This window comes from Eumetopias jubatus, unplaced genomic scaffold (assembly GCF_037043125.1).
Source record: "Eumetopias jubatus isolate StellerSeaLion01/CBP00866 unplaced genomic scaffold, mEumJub1_p1.0 scaffold_1, whole genome shotgun sequence".
In the NCBI taxonomy this organism is placed as follows: domain Eukaryota; kingdom Metazoa; phylum Chordata; class Mammalia; order Carnivora; family Otariidae; genus Eumetopias; species Eumetopias jubatus.
This window is the reverse complement of record NW_028274807.1, coordinates 38,026,825-38,040,730: the sequence shown is the minus strand read 5'-3', so window position 1 is coordinate 38,040,730 and position 13,906 is coordinate 38,026,825.

Genomic DNA, 13,906 nt, shown 5'->3' with positions numbered 1-13,906 from the left:
ATAGATTCGTGAATTTGTTAGGGAATTTGAGTCAGAGAAACAGTATCACAAGAAATGTTAAGGATATAAAGTTTAACTAACTGGAGTTCAAGTTGCCCTTCCACCAGCAGAGAGCACTATGGATGGTTTGTTCACATCTCTGGCTCTCAGTTTCTCCTGCTACAGGAACAGGAATAACCAGAGCTATGCCATGAGGACAAAACAAGATCATGACATAAAACTCCCGGCACAGTGGTAGGAATAGGGTAACAACTCAGTTATTTGTATTATTATCAATCAGTAACATTAGGTTGGGCCTAACCATATAGCAAATATACCCAATATGTCTATCATATGTAATTCAATTTTAAAATAAGAAGACATATGTAAACTGCTGAACTGTTTTTCGTCCCTCCAAAATTTGTCAAAAGCATTTTACCCACTCCAATTTTGGCAGTGACAAAATTTAAAAGAGCTCAAATTTAGTACAGATTTTATGGAAAGTAAGCAAACAAACTTGGTATCTAATAGGAAGTTCTATACATTTATAAAGTGTATACACCATTATAATCTCAGGATAATATGAAGAAAAAAGCCATCAATATCCTAGTCTATGCAGATACCCCTAAAATTTATTAGTATTTTTATATTTTATAAATATTTAACGCAAGCAGTTAAGTTTCAAAATAGAATTAAAAGGTTACCTTCACCTAAATTTGCCTTGGAGGTTAATTTTTTCCCTAAAATTTATAGAAAGGTACAATTATTAGAGAGTTTGGGGCAATCAAATAGATATTCCAAAAAAAAATAATTCTCCTAATTATTAGACATGTTTTTTTTTTCCAGAATTTGCTATGAAAACGTCCTTAACTGTTCTCCTTTACTCTTTTCCAGAAACTGAGTATATTAAAAATACCCAATAATCCTTTTGTAATTGACTGTTTCTTATGAGGAAGATAAAATTTACAAACACATACACAATATACAAATCTGTAAGTAACCACTAAAATTGTCACTAGGTCCAAAGGGTCAAAAGATAGACTGGAATAGAAAAAAATAAACATCTTACAAAGAGAAAGAATGTGACACTTAATAAAGGGAGAGAGAATAAGATGGCCTTGCGATGACAGGTATAATTTCCAAGATCAATTCCTGAATGTTCCAAATTTTAAAATTTCAAAGGAAACTCAAGCTTACAAGTTCAATAATCCAAAACTAGCATGGTAAGCAAAGCTGCTGTCTATATTTTTAAGTTTGATTACACTGTCTACATTTTAATATATGCATGCTATATATCCACATATAAGATATATATTATACATAAGCCATAACTAAATTTGTTAATTTGTTTTCTCTTCCATGTAAAATTCCATGTGCATATCTATATCTATATATCAACTGGTAAAGGCCAGTTTTTGAACAATTGATTAGTTTGCTCACAACATATGATTCAGTTACCAAACTTGACAAAAAGTAAATGTTTATTGATTTTTTTTAACCCAGTGAATTTTTAACATGTCATATCAACACAGCCTTTGTCTTCAGCTCTTCAGCTAAACACATATGACAGCTTTGGATACTGTGGAGATAAAAGCATGATAGAAATGCTTTGCTTATTTAGAGTCATCTAAAAGTTAGAAATCTGAAAACCAAGATTATGTCTACATGTCAAAATATATATATTCACAGAAATAAGCTGAACTATATGCATTTGAGCATCTAATAATGCTGGTTGCATTAATAAAAATACTTCCAGTAAGTTTCCTGTTGTTGTCAAAAGCAGAAAATTCGACTTATCAAGAACAAGATCTCTCCTAAGATATTTCTATAGCATATTATAAGCAAATTGCATGTCAGATGGCCAAGTTATATTTTTTCTATCAAAGTATTACAAGAAAAATTCACAGATATACTGGTATACAGCAATGACTATGAAGGAATTAGGTACAAGCAGAACTGCCCTTGAGAATGAGGATGTAAACATTAACACGTGAGAATCCCACTGAAGTATTTGATCCAATGCACTTTCCACACAATTTCACTGTTTGATATGCAGTAAGGAACTACATCTTTAAAATTTAAAGACTACAGTGTCATTTAATTCACACAGAAACAACTTTAGTAATATAAAATTGGCATGGGATGAGGAGTAACAATCTAGTAGGGCTCTAGAATATACAAAAAATATAAAATATTTAAAGAAATTCACGCATCTTTTCTTCCCTCTTTTCTTGAAACTTAGTACCTTTGAAAATCAAACACAGAATAACTACTAGCATACAACAAAAATATCTTTAAAGTTTCATTTTGCTTTTCAAGTATGTCTGCTGTGAGTTAATAAGGATACTGAAAATATGGATGCTAACAAATTATTATTCATTACATCATCAAAATAGATATTATATATCAAATATATACTATGTATTATCTATATTATATCTATTTTGAAATTTATATAAAATATATATAATTTTTAGACAATACATTAACTTAAAAAAGATTTACTAGTCTTTCAGGATAGATGAAACACTTTTTTTTTTTTTTGCAAAGTTCTTGTCCCAAGGGATTGAGATTGATTACTCTGTACAATTCATGGTGACAAAAAGATTTACAGTTTTTGATCTCAGCTCCTAGTACAGGCATCAGCATTGTGAGGTATTACTTGAAAGACTGTGTGCATTTTAAGATGAATTTGTCATGAGGAAGACCTCTGGTGAGCTTTCAGGCTCAAATTGCAATGTCACAATTTGTTCTGACATTCTGTTTCACTGCTTTGGTCAGTCCTTCTATTTCATACATTTAATAACAAGTTGATGGATTATTTTTTATATTACATGCTTCAAAATTTTAGTGAGAAAAATATTCTTTTGTCACCTACAAAAAAGTAAAATATGGAGAACAATACCCTATACAAAGTAAAAAAAAATAAAATAAAGACAAAAATCTATAAAGGAGGGGACCAATAAATAATATATGAGTAAACCTATTGAGTTTGGTGTCCTTTCAAATACTAGTGTATATATATGAAAGGACCATAAATATAGGCAGCAATTGAACTCATAACAGAATTTATCTATTTTTTAAAAATCTACCTACTATTACTGTGGAAAAATACTACCATTTTCTGTTATTGTTAGTGGCTAATTCTGTGGAAAATATAATATGTTTCTAATGTAGAATTTAAGAACCCAAATGGATTGGTTTGTTTTTGTATTCATGTAGTTTCTTCTTTTTTGTATGTTGTTAGTGTTAATAGAAATGATATTTGTTTTAAACTATCTCCATGTCAAGTTTTAATGATTGTTTAATAGTGCATCTTTTATTTAAATAAAAATATAATACATTATCTAGTTCTAGAAGGACCAATGAAGTGAAATTATGTATTAATAAGAATTATATTAAAGAAATCTATATTTGAAAAATATTACCTTAGCTATTATATTACTATCAAACTTCAGTAAGACAACTTATAGCATCAATTGATTAACAGTTAAACTAAAAAGATAAAATACTTTTAAAGGGGGAAAATACAGTCAAATGTAATGCTGTGATTGTAGCTGTTCAGGGGCTGGTTGCTGTGAGAACTGAATTAAACCTACATGTGACCCTGGGTCCTTGTGCCTTCCCAACATTACCCTCCTCTTTCCTGGGGTACCTGATGATCAGGAAGAACTCTAATCCTTTCAGGTTTCTGTGGGCTGTGTTTCAAATAGCAGGAGCAAGAAGATTCCTTGAAAAAGGCTGAACTTAAACTGAAACTTAAACTTAAACTTCACTAGTATTCGTGTTATCATATTCTTTTCTTTGCTCATTGAGCTTTCTCTCAGTCCACAGAGCTGCCATCCAACTTCCTTGAGCTCCTTTCTCGATCTGGTCTTGATAGAAGAAAGTGGCTCTTTCCAAAGCTTTGTCCATGTCTCCCACCATCTTCATGAGGAAGTCGCCCTTTCATTGTGTGTGGTTAATGTCTCTGTACCCTTTGGGAAGTTTCTTCTCTATTTCGAAGCAGTATATTCATTCCCCAGGGGACTTTTTCTGAAGATGTATTAAATGTTCTTGATGTCTGGCAGGCGGCCCATGAAGTTTCAGTTGGAGCTTCTGCAGCTCATTTTCAAACTGTGAATTTTCAGACTTAAGATATTTACCCAGCTTGGAGACTTATTTGTCCTATAAGCTCTTCATTCATTTCACTTTCTTCACATAATTTTTGGATGTTTCCTGCTCTCACTTGTTATCCTTTTAAAGGAAACATCTAAACTACCAGGAGCCTACATCACCGACTAAAGCTCATTCTCTGATTGAAAGTTTCCTTCTGCCATAGAAAAACCTAATCCTGCCCCTAAATGTTGAGGGATCTCCCTCCTCTGAAGGCTCCCTCTCTCTTTTGTGTTTGTCCAATGCACGCAGGCTAGGGAGAAGACTGAAGGGTCTCCCCAGAGCTATTAACTAAGAGAGCTGAATTCCAGTTGTACGATCTCAGGAGAAATGAATTGGAACAAGCAAACTCTTAAAATGTCATGGGTTCTGTGAAGACAGTATGCCCCTTTTTAATCCAAATGTTCCCCAGGCAGAAATGACTCTTCTCTGAGGTGACACAGTGGTCCAGGATCCTTTTCTCATGTGGCCCTGCTATCATCAGCACATGCCTATCAAGTTACTCCCTGGGATGGTTTCCAATCCACCACGTCATCTTCAGAACTGTGGTTTTGAAGAAAGAGACATCCTTTTTCCTGATTTGTCGAAGATTATTTGACCATAGAGTTGAGGGTCCATATCTGGACTCTCTATTCTGTTCCATTGGTCTATATGTCTGCTTTTAAAAATATGCAAAGGGAAAAAGACAGTCTCTTCAATAAATGGTGCTGGGAAAATTGCACAGCCATATGCAGAAGAATGAAACTTGTACTCATACACAAAGATAAACTCAAAATGGATGAAAGACCTCAATGTGAGATAGGAATCCATCAAAATCCTAGAGGAGAATATAGGCAGTAACCTCTTTGACATCGACCACAACAACTTCTTTTAAGATACATCTCCAAAGGCTAGTGAAACAAAAGCAAAAATAAACTTTTGGGACTTCATCAAGATAAAAAGCTTCCACACAGCAAAGGAAACAGTCAACAGAACAAAGAGGCAACCCGCAGAATGGGAGAAGATATTTGCAAATGACACTACAGATAAAGGGCTGGTATCCAAGATCTATAAAGAACTTCTCAAACTCAACACCAAAAAAACAAATAATCCTGTCAAGAAATGGGCAGAAGACATGAACAGATACTTCTCCAAATAAGACATACAAATGGTTAACAGACACATGAAAAGATGTTCATTATCATTAGCCATCAGGGAAATTCAAATCAAAACCACACTGAGATACCACCTTACACCAGTTAGAATGGCAAAAATTGACAAGGTAAGAAATAACAAATGTTGGAGAGGTTGTGGAGAAAGGGGAACCCTCTTACACTGTTGGTGGGAATGCAAGTTGGTACAGCCACTTTGAAAAACAATGTGGAGGTGACTTAGAAAATTAAAAATAGAGCTACCCTATGACCCAGCAATTGCACTACTGGGTATTCACACCAAAGACACAGATGTAGTGAAAAGAAGGGCCATATGCACCCTAATGTTCATAGCAGAAATGTCCACAATAGCCAAACTGTGTAAAGAGCCGAGATGCCCTTCAACAGATGAATGGATAAAGAAGATGTGGTCCATACATACAATGGAATATTACTCAGCCGTCAGAAAAGATGAACACCCAACTTTTACATCAACATGGATGGGACTGGAGGAGATGATGCTAAGTGAAGTAAGTCAAGCAGAGAAAGTCACTTATCATATGGTTTCACTTATTTGTGGAACATAAGGAAGAGCATGGAGGACAGTAGGAGAAGGAAGGGAAAAAAGAAGGGGGGGAATCGGAGGGAGAAATGAACCATGAGAGACTATGGACTTCGAGAAACAAACTGAGGGTTTTAGAGGGGAGGGCGGTGGGGGATGGGTTAGCCTGGTGATGGGTATTAAGGAGGGCACGTACTGCATGGAGCACTGGGTGTTATACCAAAACAATGAATCGTGGATCATTACATCAAAAAACTAATGATGTATTGTAAGGCGACTAACATAACATAATAAAATAAAATCAAAAAAAAAAAGAGAGAGAGAGAGCGACATCCTTCTTTTGGCCACATGTGCTATATCTTATTTCTTAATACCGCATCTCACTTTCCTAGTATCTCTCTGGCAGACTGAGACTCAGAGGCTCCTTGTCTGTTACTGGGATTCTGTCATGAGCAACTCAACCCTAGAACATTTACTAACATTGAGGGAAATAAAAGAACTATTAGTTGAGACTAGTCTGGAGACCCTGAGGGACTGCCAGGGCTCAGGCTGTAGCTGAGTGGGTGGCATGCCTCCCACCACCCACCTCATGCCATGGATGTGGTGAATAGAAGCTCTGGCCAGGCTTAATGGTGAAGGGAGAGAGTGTCCACGTACCTAAAGTGATCACTGTTTTATTGTTCTTTTTCTTGTTATCATTTATAACTCAGTTATTTATGTCAAAAGGAATCCTCAGTTTTAAAAGTTTATAACCTGTGTATGAAGATATTCGGCCATTTCTGGAGATAGAAAGGAAGAGGCTGGAGAGGATTTAGTCCAGTTTTCTTAGTCTCAAGTAACAAGAACACAGGCAAGTAGTTTCAGCCCAAAGAGGGAGTTCAAGAAAGTATACTGGCTGGAAGGCGGTGGGGTGGGGAAAGGGAAGTGCTGCGGGAGTCAGGGTGACCTGGAAACTTGGTTGGATCAAATGAGTGTGGCTCCAAGTTATACCTTTGTGTTTCCTCCCTGCGTCAGAAAAAGGCTTCTCTGTGTGTCTTTGGGTGAATTCACCCTCTTACTGTTCTTCTCTGGCCAAAACAGAGTTGATAGCCTCTGTAGTCTAGGTTGTAAAACAGTCTTTGTGTTTGTTTGTTATGAGGTGAAATACATATAAATGAAATGTGTCGTTTTAATTATATTTAAGTGCACAGCTTAGAGGCATTAAGTAAATTCACACTGTTGTGCAACTGTTACCACTACTCACCTCTAGAATGTTTTCATCATCCCAAATAAAAATTCCATACCCAGTAAAAAATAAACTCCATTACCTCCTCCCACTAGGCCCTGGTAATCTTTAGACTAGTTTCTGTCTCTATGAATTTGTTGCTTCTTGATACTGCATAGAAGATCGTACAATAATTGTCTTTATGTATCTGGCTTATTTCCTTTAGCATAATGTTATCAAGTTTCATCTACGTTGTAGCATGTGTCAGAATTTCTTTTTAAGGCTAGATAATACTCCGTTGTTATAAATACACCATATTTTGTTTATTTATTAATCAGTTGGTAGGCATTTGGGTTGTTTCCAACTTTCAGCTGTTGTGAATGAACACTAGTGTGCAAGTATCTGTTTGAGTCTCTGCTTTCGATTCTTTTGGTATATACCTAGAAGTAGAATTGATATATTATGTGTTAATTCCATATTTCGCTTTCTGAGGAATTGCCAAAGTGTTTTCGACAGCAATACACAAGGATTCCAATTACTCCATATCCTCAAAAAAACTTGGCATTTTCTGGGTTTTTATTTGTTTGTTTTTGTTTGTTTTTATTTAATAGCTTTCCCTAGTAAGTGTGAAGTAGTATCTCATTGTGGTTTTTTTTAAGATTTTTTTTATTTATTCATTTGAGACACAGAGATAGAGAGAGAGAGCATGAGCAGGGGGAGAGGCAGAGGGAGGGGGAGAAGCAGACTCTCCGCGGAGCAGGGAGCCCGATGCCAGCAAGATGCGGGGCTCGATCCCAGGATCCTGGGATCATGACCTGAGCCTAAGGCAGACACTTAACCATCTGAGCCACCCAGGCGCCCCTCTCATTGTGGTTTTGAATTGCATTTTCCCTAAAGGCTTGTGATGTTTGATCATCATTTCTTGTGTTTATTGGCCATTGTATATTTTCTTTAGAGACATGTCCATTCAAGTCCTTTGCCCATTTTTGAAATGGATTTTTTGTTGTTGTTGAGTTGTAGAAGTTCTTTACATTCTGGACATTAATCTTTTACCAGATATGTGCTTTACAAATATTGTCTCCCATTCTGTGAGCTGTCTTTTCATTCTCCTGATTTTATTTTTTGACGTACAAAACTTTTTAATTTTAATGAACTTCTATTTATCTGTTAGGTTGTTGTCTGTGCTTTGGTGTCATATCCAAGAAATCATTGGCAAATCCAATGTCATGAAATTTTTCAATATGTTTTCTTCTAATAGTTTTATAGTTTTACCCCTATGTTTTGGTTTTTGATCCATTTTGAATTAATTTTTGTATATGTTGCAATGTAAGGGTCCAACTTCATTCTTTTGCATATGGATATCCAGTTTCCCAGCATTATTTATTGGAAAGACAATCTTTTTCCCATTATCTTATTATTTTACATGATAAACATCAAAGGGTATTTTCATAGTTTTGAAAAATAATGAATACTAAAATTAACTATATTTTAGATGGTATAACATGAAATTTCAGTAAACACATGATTATCACAAAAATTTAGACACTGCAGGATCTGTTGCTGAATTTCATTTAAATTATTAGTGTGAAATAAAAATATGTTCACTTAAGTGATTTTATTTACCAGTAAAATAATAATCATTATCAGTCCCATGGGAAATATTAAAAATAAACTATAAAGTTACTAATTACTTCATCAAAGAAAAAGGGCTTGAATCACTGTTCCTGCTACTATAGTAAATGCAAAGGTGGTGAGGCATAAAGGGATTTAGATATTAGGGATTTAGATATCAATAATCTATTACTATATAAGGATATTAATATACTATGTCTAATTTTGAAGAAATAGTAGAAATTATTCTAAAAACTTTTTTGCTTTATCTTTTACTTTTATTTCTTTTTTTCTTTAAATTTTTTATTGTTATGTTAATCACCATACATTACATCATTAGTTTTTGATGTAGTGTTCCATGATTCATTGTTTGTGCATAACACCCAGTGCTCCATGCAGAATATGCCCTCTTTAATACCCATCACCAGGCTAATCCATCCCCCCACCCCCCTCCCCTCTAGAACCCTCAGTTTGTTTTTCAGAGTCCATCATCTCTCATGGAGACTTACTTATTTATTTTAGAGAAAGAGAGAGAGAGACCAGAAACAGGAGATGCACAGGGAGAGAGAAAGAATTTCAAGCAGACTGCACACTAAGTGTGGACACTAACATGGGGCTTGATCTCATGACCTATGAGATCACGACCTGAGTTGAAACCAAGAGTCAGACGCTTAACTGATTCTGCCACCCAGGCAATCCATTCTAAAAACTTTCTAAGAATAGTCTTCAATTATTGATGTAAAGTTTTTGTAACTGTAACTCTTACATGATGTAAACTTCATATTGATTCCTTATTATCTTTTGAGAATGTTAACTTCAACAGGATTTTTTGAAATATTGGTCTTATTATTAAACTGGCTATACTGAACAGTTTATATAGTCCCTCATATTTTTACTCTTTTGTAAAAAATCCACAAAATTTCCCAAAGAGGCATAAAATTCCATATGAAGCAAAGTTTCAAACTCATCTGTACTGTTTTTTAAGGTTAATATTATCTTCGTTAATATTTATTAAATGACAGCTGGGGACACACCAATTTTGAGTTATACTTTTTATATTTCTGTTTAAATTTCTATTAAAATGAATTCATTTTGAAATAATTATATTAGATCTAATTATTTTTGACACTAAATCAATTTTTCGTGACTTTCTACATCCATATATATGTCCCTCATTATATGTTTTTTTTTTTTAATTTGGTGTTTCTGTTACCCAGCAATAAGAAAACGTTATAAAAAAATCCCAAGCAACTGCTTATTTTCCTAAATTTTCAAAACATCATGTGTTGAGTATTAAGATCTTTTGGGAGAAAAATATAGGAAAATAGTTTTGTGAAGATCGGTAAGTATCAACCTATAGCCAGAGATTGTATTTTTGTCTTTGCATGAAAGTCATTTTCTTATTCTACACATGAGGTGTGCCGATCATTTCTAAAGCAGAAACAGGAATAAGAAAAAATAGAAGGACTTAGCAATAATAATACTCTACAAACTCTTTTCTCTAAACTCCCTTCTTCCTCCAACAAAATGAATAGCTTATAAATAGTGAATCAATGCATATATAAATCATGATAAATGAAGTCAAAGGAAGAGATACAAAATGTGGACTAGCTCTAAAAATAAACCATGATTATATGAGTATAATCAGGCCAGCTAACTTTATACTTTATCCAGATTATTTAACTTCGAGTGTGAGGACTAAAAGTAAAAAAAAAAAAAAAAAAGCCAAAATTAATGCTTATTTTAAGGAGCATAGTAATATACTTAGCTTTCTAAAGATAAAGTCTTAATAATAAAATGTCCTAGTAATAGATAAGGGCAAATATGTCACCATTTTTTAAAAATAAGTTAATGGAGATTTAAGTAACAAAAGGAGATACAATTTATCTTGAATCTTTCAAAATTAATATCAGAGGACTCCATTTACAAAACACTTGAAAGACAAGTTCAATATGTTCTGTTGTATATCAGTTCGTCTCTTTATATATATGTTAACTCTCCTGTGTGTTTCCATAGAGCTTCCTTAAGATTTTCGTCCTTAGGTTGGTATACAATTTCTAGCATCCCTGAGCTTACAATATTTTTTTCTGAACTTATAATCTTTGAAAATTTATGACTCTTAGAAAATTCTGAGCCCTTCTCTGGGCTTCAGCTACCATATCTGCATAGATGATTATCAAGTATCTATCATTCTATCATTAACATTCACCTTAGTTTGGTGATTCAGAAAAGCCTTCTCCTGTCTCCTTTCTGTACCATGGGAATTTTTGTTTCATCACCACTTCAAAAGCATTATATCTAAATCAAAATCTTCATCCTTCTCAACCACCTTTCCCTGTAGTCAAATTTACTATCTGTCAAATTTACCATCAGGTTCCAAAACCCAAACTCAAGACCTTAGAGTCACTTTTTGACTTTTCCCTTTTCCTTACTACATATATCTAGTAAGTCACTCAGTGCTGTTAACTTGCTGTTTTACTGTCCTTTTATAGTCTTACCTCTTAGACTACCATGTTAGTCTAGGACTATTTCATCTACTACTTGGACTCCTACAATGATTTTCTAACAGACCCTCTTGCCTCTGGTTTTTCTATACTTCAGCTCAGCCTGCATGTCGCATCCCTGAAATTGTTCATGAAACTCAGGCTTTCAAGGTGATCAAAACCCTGTTTACTGTCAATGTGCTAAATGAAGCATGCGATCATTGTCCAGATAGTTCTCAGTAAAGTACAAGGATAAGCCACAAATAACAACAGTGATAACTAATAAGGATAAATATGAAAACCTCCACATGGATAAGAGAAACATTAGCTACACAACTACGGGTGAGGAAAAGCTGCCTGAACAGCAATTTGTGTTTTGTTTTGTTTTGTTAGCTGTAGGATTTCAATTGACTCTAAGTTCCTTAAGCGTCATTGTGAAATTAAGCTGCCCACAAAGAGAGGTAATAGAATTCCTGTGTAGAGAAAAAATAACTTCACTTTATTCTATACTGGCCAGAAGGTATCTGGAGAATTGTTTTAAATTGGGGGCTACTTTAAAAATTGAATAAGCTAAAGGTCATCAGTGGAAATGTTATTAGAATTAGGAAGCTACATGCTCTGCCTAAAGAAGAAAAGACAGAGAACTCACAGCAACTCTGTTGAAATATTTAAAAACTGTCAGGTAGAAGACAAATGAAATTTATTTTCTAGACTCCAAAGAACAAACTAAGATATTGGTAATTTTTTGTCTCAGTATGAATTAAAAATTGGTAATTATTGTAACTGATGTTTCCCATATCACACAGCTACGTGTCTGCATGAATGGAAAAACTTCAGATTATCATCTATTAGGAAAGTTATTGCAGCAATACCAAGTGGGAAAGCAATTGTATGAATGAAAAGGATTTCTATAGTCTTTTTCTTATACTTTGAATATTGGATTTGGACATTGAGATTTAGCTTAAAATAAGAACATTTCTTGATAGATTAGGACAGAATATAATAAGGTACGCTTACCTAGCTCAATCCTATAATGAATATTTAAAAGTGCAATTCCAAAGTCCTTGCATCTTTATTATTTTATCTTTTTACGCTGTTTTGCAGAAATGTTTCTGTTCTACCAACAATTTAATGTCTTTTCTTTACAACTCCCATTTTTTTCTTTTTCCAATGAATAATATCCTTCCAAAAATGTGATGGGCAACTTGTAAAAATAGCTTTTATGTCATTTGTAAGTGTACAAACAGAGACTGATATTTCTTCTCTCAAATTAATTGTAGAGGAAATTCTTTCATAGTGTTGGATTTGAGAGTGATCCAGTCACAACTTCACCAACCTTTTGATAATCAGTATTAATGCAACTAATCCAAATGGCTAGGGAGAGATTATCATCTCCTTCCAGCCCAACCCACATGTGTGGGTAGTAAAAGGAGCAAATCACATCCTCAGGCAAAGAATACATAAACAAATACATAATTGATCTGTATTTAAAGGGATGAGAGATTATGCTCCCCTGAGACCTACCTGCCTGGTTGGCATTTAAACCCAAAGACTTTTACTGTCTTTATCAAAACCAACATAATATCATACAGTACAGTATAATTCCAGTTGGTATCATCTGTCTTGTTGAATCTGGACTATTCATTTTCCTTTAAGTATACCATTTACAAACAAGGTTCAAGTCCTTACTTTTACCTGAAAGGCACTCTACGGTGCTTGTCATTCATTTCAGCCCTCCTATTCTAAGAGAGTTTGCATCAAGCTGGGCTAATGGATGTATAAAGGCATCAATAAATAAACAAGGCATGTGATTTTCTTCTTCAGTGCCTTAGAAAGGAGAGAAAAACAAACAAACAAGCAAACAAAAAACAATCAAAAAATTCATGGTTGAAGAGCAATTAATTAAGCAAGTTAAGAACACTGACAAAGAACTAGCCAATGATTTTAAAGATTATGTGTTTTTAAAATGAAAGTAAAGTGGGGTGCCTGGGTGGCTCAGTCAGTTAAGCATCCAACTCTTGATTTCAGCTCAGGTCATGATCTCTGGGTCCTGGGATTGAGCCCCATGTGGGGCTTAATGATTAGCGGGGAATCTGCTTGAGATTATCTCTCCCTCTCCCTCTTCCCCTCACATGCTCTCTCGTTCTCAATAAATAAATAAATAAATCTTTAAAAAAATGGAAGTAAAGCCAAATAGCCTTGATTGCTTCTTCAGAGGGAAATTAATAAACTCTTTTTTTAATACTTTAAAAAATTATTTCTCTGAGTCTAGTATAATGTCTTACATTGGATTATTTGTTGAACATTAACATTGTATGAACATTCTCTTGAAAACAAATGTGTAATCTAAAGCTTTGTAATTTATTTTTCATTTTAAGTACTTTTCACATCATCTTTTTTATTCCTGCTGACAGACCTTTAGACAGGTTTGATTTACTATGCCAAATGCAGCTTCAGAAATCATAATGCTGACTCATTCTTTTCCTTTACAAGAATTTGTAAAATATGCATACATTTTTAACATTTACTTGCCCTTTTATCAACAATTCTCTTCAGAAAATCATTAAATAGGAAAAGTAGAAATAACATGAAATGCATTTATTGTCAAAGTACTTTGCAAATATCAAATGAATAGTCAGTGCTACATACTTGGCCTTGAAATTTTAAAGGCAACCCTTTGTTTTTCCATTTGGCTGCATGCACACTGCATGGGATCTAGTATTTTTATAATGCATAAAATCATAAAGAGGCAAAAGGGAAAATATGTTACTGGAAAATGTTG